This window comes from Cryptomeria japonica, chromosome 7, assembly GCF_030272615.1.
Source record: "Cryptomeria japonica chromosome 7, Sugi_1.0, whole genome shotgun sequence".
Lineage (NCBI taxonomy): Eukaryota > Viridiplantae > Streptophyta > Pinopsida > Cupressales > Cupressaceae > Cryptomeria > Cryptomeria japonica.
In genome coordinates this window covers 409,465,741-409,473,156 of record NC_081411.1, presented here as the reverse complement: position 1 = coordinate 409,473,156, position 7,416 = coordinate 409,465,741, and the positions used below count along the sequence as shown (strand labels likewise).

At 37.3% G+C, this 7,416-nt stretch overlaps 1 pseudogene; it reads right to left on the bottom strand.

Annotated features, from left to right (window-relative positions):
- Window positions 1–2,645: 2,645 nt before the first annotated feature.
- Window positions 2,646–7,416, bottom strand: part of LOC131041515 (DNA replication licensing factor MCM3-like) — a 186,822-nt pseudogene continuing 182,051 nt past the window's right edge.

Sequence of the window (7,416 nt, the reverse complement as noted above, 5' to 3'; positions counted from 1 at the left end):
AAAATGAACAATTTGGGCAGCAGAGTCGACAAGCCAGAACTCAATGTTAAGAAGATAGCTGACCAAAATTTTCAGATCCTCAAAGCTTCGGTGGATAACATGAACATCCTTATCAACAAGTTTGAGAATAAGGCTAAGAAGGATGGTGATAAAGAACATCTGAACAAGAAGGGTCATGATATGAGGACTAGAGCTAACACAAAGATCAAGGGTGACATCAAAGGTCATGAGCTAGAGCAATTAAAGACCTCGATGAACAACATGAAACAAATGGTTGTTCATGCTGAGGAAATCATGAAAAGCATTTAGCTCTCTATCTCTGTTTTTGCAGGGTTCCTCGGTCTTGTCTTTTTGCTGCCATTGTGCTTTCCTTTTGCCATCTATTTCTGATTTTTATAGGTTATGTTATGTAATGTAAGCTGATCCTTTCTGGTGGGATCTTTTTGTCTTTTTGAAGTGACCAGGTACTTTTCTTTCTCATAGTTATGTTCTCCTAGCTTGTACAAGGTTTGGGTACCTTTCAAATACCTGCTTTTACTTAATAAAAACTTTGCCAACAAATTGAGAAATAGTTTGCATGAAAAGAAAACAAGGCAAAGGAAGACCAGGGAACTGAACCCAGACTAGGACTCTAAACATTTTATCATCTGAGACAGAAAAGTCTTGAGATCAATGCTAGAAAACCAGAAGGGAAGACTAAACGGTCCATAGCCCATGAGAGAGGATAGCCTCAACATGGGAAGGGTTTGAGAAGAAAAACAAAAAGAAACCCTTGGTGAGGATTTGAACACCATGAAGCCAGACTCCATGAGGAGACTAGGCTTTGATGACCCAATCACAAAACATTCTTTGAGGAGGGCTCCTACCCACAAAATAACCTATCAAAGTGCATTTTTCAAGCCACTCAGAAGCATTATCAAAATCTTAAATAGGAAATACAACATCAGGCGAGGACATACCTTGTGAAACACTTTCTGAACAAATTTGTGAGAGCATTTCTTCTAAGGTGCCATAAGGATCCGTCGCAACAACTCTAGCACTAGCATCAATTGTTGGGCTAAAGTTGGCCAGAGCCATAAAAAACTCTAGAATCCCGCAGTAAATGCGGTATGAAAAAAAGCAATACACAAACCAAAACCCTAGCAAAGCTCCATTCTATGATATTTACATAAAATACTTTACATATCCCCACAAACCCTAGTAGAAGACATGCACATACCTCCTTCTAAAGTCAAAATATGGAAACTACTATCTACTTGGATTAAGATATTAAAACATATTTTGTAATTTTTTTGTTACTTCAAATTAAAACATCTTTTGTAATTTTTTTGTTACTTCAAAATATTTTACATAAAATATCATTTTATAATATAATACATATGTTACATTTGTGTATTCTTAATTCTATTAGATGGAATGCTTTGTATGTTTAATTCAATAATTTTTTAATTTATTTTTATTTTTCCTATTTTATTTTTAAAAATATTTTATATAAGTTAATGCTTCTCTCAGAAAGGACAACAATTGTTTCCTTTTACATGTGGTAGGTAACTAACTATCTTCACATAGATAAGGATAATTGTTTGTTTCAGTTACACATATGTCCCATGACATGATGGTTGGCATGGTAGAACCCTCAACATTGTAAGGCTAAGCTCATGATGGCTTCGAAAATAGAGGTTTTGCCTTGTATTATGAAGTTAGTCGAGAGGAGATACTCTACTCCACCAAAGTGGTGTTTAGAAAGTTTTTAGGAAGCAATTGATAATGTTGAGATGATTAAGTAGAAAATTCTTCAGAAAGAATGGGAGAGAGCTCATCTTCTTGATGGCTGGGTAGGTGTCCCATGATATAGCTTCAAATGGGATATGACTTCAGAAGCTGTTTGGGATACATGCTCATTATACAAGTCCAACCGTCAACAAGCTATAGCTCAAGTATATTATTGTTAGTTTAAATCGAGTAGAGAAATAACATAAAATAATGAAAGAAAAATAGAATTAAAGAATGAGACACAATTTACAGTGGTTCAACAAAATTCCTACATCCACTCTCAAGAAGGGAATTATCTTATTAACCAAATATCCCAATTACACATAGTACATAGACTGCACATATATATTTATACATTCATAATTAGGTATGAATTGAGAGTTTGGAGAGTTTGAATGGTCATGTGACCATTGGGCTTCATATACCCAACAATCTCCCCCGTGAAGACCAATCGGCACATCCATGCACTGTGGCATCCCCTGCTTCCATTTTGAAACTTACAGAACTAGACCCATAGAAGATTTTAACTTCGCTAGAGACTGTTCACAAACACTGCAGATAAGCCGTCTCCAAACTAGATCTAGGTCAAAAACATCTTCTCTTACTTTACCAAGCATGAATTCACCTAGAACACCACTTCGAGGAGGTTCAAAAAATGCTCCCCCTTGATCCACATAAGGACCCTCAAACACAACATTCATAAAATCTATAGAGTAGCATTGATCAAGCTCGATTTTTTCATCACGAAAAATTATTTCAAAATATTTGTAGGTTGAATTCTAATTTATCCAGGAGTTCAAGTTGTTTAGCCCTTCCAACTTCTGCCCAGCTTGTTCCTCTGCCACATCTACTAGAGTAAGAATAGGGATACCTTACATAAGGGCTTGCAGAGCATAATTTGGGTCAATGTCTATAACAATGACTCTAGCTTTGGCAACCTTCATGTCTACAGCACAAGGCTTGCCAATATCTCCATATCCAAATATGGGTGACATGCCACCCATGCCTGGGCTTGGTTGTTCATCCTTTGGAAGTTCAGCAACCACTATTCTGCTATCTTCTGCTGAATACCTATAATGAAGCTTACGTAAAACATGCTCAGAAATCCTATGATCAATATTGGGATCCATTTGATCTAGCACAATAAAGAGAATATCAAAACAAGAGAGTAAAGAATCTGGAAGACCAATATTCTTGGTTCGAGTAAGTGAGCGATCATAAGTTCCATAAATAAGATTTGTAGCAGCAACCATGTTGGCATTTGTGCTGAGTATGTTGACATGATGATATTACATTGTCATTGATGTCAATATGTTGGAGAGTGAAACGACATTATGCTAAAATGTGAACCGGTACAATGTGGTGAACTAGTATATGTGCAAAGAAGTGAACAAGTATATTGAAGCTAAACAGGTGGAAAAGTGAACCGGTATAGTGGTATAAACCGGTATATTGAGCAATAGGTGAAGTGGTATGTTTGTCCAAGAGAACCGGTATGATGAAATGTGAACTGGCATATGGAATGTTCTCTATGAAGACTTAACATGATATGACTACCGGTTGGTAGTCTTAGCTTAAGGGTTTCCGATTGAAGTGTTCCAAGCCTGTGTGACTCAACTGATGACATTGTGTGATGAGTTAGCATTGTAATGAAGGTCCGATCATGTTGCCATGTCAGCTTGAGTGCGTGAAGGATCTTGCATGAAGGAGATCGATCCTATCTACCTCGAGAATATATGAAATCTCTGTGAATGGTGGAGAACGCGTGATGGGTTACAAGCTGCCATGAAAGCAGTGAAGAATGAAAGATGAGAATGTCTTGAGATATGTTCAAGACTTTTGTATTCAAATGCAAAGTGTTCAATGGCTAGGATTGAACCACCTGAATTGCTTAACCTAAATGTTTAGGGTTTAGGGTTTATGCTACTGACCTATCTGTTTCCTATAAGGTCGATGTTGTGTTTCTTTCTGAGGTTGTTGGAAAATGGTGTGTGTGTATCTAAGTGAAAAGATATGTGATTCTTGCCAGACTAGATGAGATAAGAGGATTGATTCCTGCATTGTGTGTGTGCAAAAGGAAGGAACTTAAGCAGATCTGCATTAGGCATTGAGTACTATTATTAGATCATTGTAATACCTGTTGATCTTTAACCACTTTAACAGTTGGAAAATCCCTTAACCGGGTAGCTTTAATCAACTTGCTATAAATCCTTTAATAGGGTGACTCAAACTAATTGTGTTCTTGAAATCCTCTAACAAGGTTTAACCCTTAACCAGGTATTTATCCATCCCTTAGCTGGGTGATCTCTAACAGGATCGGTTCCTAGCAGAACCTGTTGTAATAGTCTTTAACCGGACTAGGCTCCTAGAAGAGTGGACTTCTAAAGAGTTCAAAAGCATCTTGTGGGTATTCATCCCCACCATGGTTTTTCCTAGTTGGGTTTCCACATGAAAAATATGTGTGCCATGTGTAGTATTTTTCATGTGATGATTTAAGTGATTTGTGTTTGAAGGTAAAACATGCTGAGCTAGCTGTTATTATACTTTAGATTACCTATTCATGCATAAAGGTGAAATGGAAGTGTAGTATTAAGATTAAGTGGAAAACTAAGTGATTAACCGGTTAATGCTTGTCACAGTCATTCCTAGCCTTACCAGTTGCATTCTGTTTCAGACCGGTGTTACTGTTTGTCAGACATTTGCGGTGTTTGCAGTCAAACTGGTTTAGGAAAAGTTTTTGTGACTATACTGATTCACCCTCCCTCTCAGTACCAGTTTGGTACTTATTGTTCATCATTGAGTTATCAATTGGTATCAGAGCGTCCTCCAGGTCCTCTATGTTGTAAGATTAACCACTTGAGGGAAAGATCCTATTGTAATGATGAAGAGAGAAGGTCCAAAGTTCAATAGAGATAACTTCAAAATTTGGAAGGACAGAATGAAGATTTACATTAGAAGCATGGGTGTTCAACACTGGAGCTATATTGAGAATGTTTTTGTTATTCCTACTGGTACTCTCACCGATGATCAAAAGAGAGAAATACAGGAGAATGGGCAAGTCATGGAAGCCCTAATCAACAACTTATCTGACATTGAGTTTATTGATGTCTAGGATAAAGATAATCCCAAAGAAGTATAGGACACTCTTGAAAATATCTATGGTGGTGATGAGCATGTAAAAAAAGCTAAGGAAGAAAGCCTTAGAGGGAAGTTTGAAGACATATGGATGGTTGAAGGTGAGACCATTCAATAGTATGGAATAAGGATCAAAACTATTGTTGGAGATATCAAGAGTGTAGGTGGTAAAATGGAAGATTCCACTGTGGTAAGAAAAGTTCTGAAATCCTTATTACTGGTCTATGCAATAAGGGTTGTTGCTATTCAAGAGTTGAGATCAATAGACAAGACTAAGGTATCCCTAGACTCCATCATTACAAAGTTGACAGCCTATGAGCTAAATAGTTTTGATCGTAGTGTTCAAAAGACTGAATCATCTTTCAGAGCTTCTACTGTACCATCCAGAAAAGGAAAAGAAGCAAGCACCAGTGGTGAACCAAGATAGAGCAGAGAAATGGATGATGAGGAGATCCTGGTGGAATTTAAAGCTCTTCTTGCTAGGAAACTTCTTAAAGGAACTGGTAAATATAGAGGTAAGCTCCCTTTAAAATGCTTTTCTTGTAATCGGATAGGACATATTGCTATAAACTGTGCTAATGGTAACAACAAGGACAAACTGGAGAGGTTCATGAAATTCAAAGGAGGAAACCAGAGAAACTATTTTGTTGTAGTTGATAAAGGTGTCATGGATGAGGAATCAGAAGATGAAGAGAATGAAGATATTGTGTCAGACAAGAAGGCTCTTGTCTCCCGCTTTGATAATTCCAATGAGTGGATTATTGACAGTGACTGTTCTCACCATAGGACTGGTGACCGGAGGAAGTTTCTATCTTTGGAATAATATGGTGGTGGTGTGGTTCACTTTGGTAATGATGCACCATGTATGGTTAAAGGAAGAGGGTCCATCTCTCTGAATGGAAAGAGCAGTGCTGACAATGTGTATTGGGTGGAAGGTCTCAGACATAATCTATTGAGTGTTGCCCAACTAAATGACAGTGGACTCACTCTGGAATTCAAAAATGGAGTGTGCAAAATCAAAGGAAAGAATGGTGAATTGATGGCCACCAGTATGCAGACCAAAGGTAACTTATTTCAGCTAAATGAAAATGTAAGTACATGTCTTATGGCTAAATTTGATGATAGATGGATATGGCATAGGAGACTCTACCATGTAAACTTTGATAACATTGTGAAGGCCAGTAAGACCAAGGCAGTCAGAGGATTGTCAGTGCTGAGAAAACTAGAAAATCCTTTGTGTAGAGAATGTCAACTTGGGAAAATGTCTTCCTCAACTTTCAAAGGTAAATCCTTCACAACTGACAACTTAATTGATCTTGTGCATATTGATTTGTGTGGTCCTATGAAAACTAGGAGTGTGTAGGGAGATAGGTATTTTATTATTCTTACAAATGATTGCTCAAGAATGATGTGGGTCTCATTCTTGAAGGACAAGTCTGAAGCTTTTGGAAAGTTCAAAGCTTTCAAAGCATTGGTAGAAAAGGAAAGTCGTAGAAGAATCAAATGCCTCAGAACTGATCAAGGAGGGGAATTCACTTCCGGTGAATTCAACAAATATTGTGAAGAGAATGGCATCAAGAGGCAATAGTCTGCCCCCCAGACTCCACAAAAGAATGGCTTAGCAGAGAGAAACAACCAGACTATGGTTGAAGTAGCTAGAACTATGTTGATCCAAGGAAAAGTTACTCACACCTTTTGGACAGAAGCGGTGAGCACTGCAATATACACAATGGACCGGGTACTCCTCAAGAAAGGAAAGGATAAGACTCCTTATGAGTATTGGACTAGTAAGACACCGGTGGTAAGCTACTTTAGAATGTTTGGTAGTAGATGTTATATCAAGAGAAGTGAACATCAGAGCAAGATCGATGCAAAATGTGATGAAGAAATATTCATAGGATTGTTGGCAATATAACAAGGATATTGAGAAGGTTGTTGATGATTATGGACATAATTGATTAAAGATGTTTTACTGTCTTGATATTATTATTTTGTCATTGACGTCAAGAAATTGATTTTCTAATTCAGTATGATGTTGCCATATCTTAAGAAATATGATATGGAGATCATAAAGAAGTCGGTAAAGACACGGGAAAGAATATGATGAATAAAGGGATAAGTTATTCAATGGGCAACTCTACCGAGTTAGACAATGATGAGATCTTGATGTTTTAGACTATTTTAACATCATACATATGTTGTAAAATGTAAAGGTTAATACTACACTATGTTATCAGCCAAAGGACCTAGTCGGTAAACCCTAAGGAACCTAGTCGGTAAACCCTAAGGTTATCGTAGTTGGTTAATGAAGACAGAATGTCTACCAAGTAAAGTTTAGTATTCACCGAGTTGTAACCGAGCTATAACAGAATGCATTAAATGTTTACATGTGATATTTAATGAAAGAAGCTGATGAGCTGGAGTAGATCAATGATTGGCAAGCCATGGAAGAAGTTTGTTAACAAATCTAAGGTAATGGAAAGTCGGCAAGAAGATCTACAACTCAGA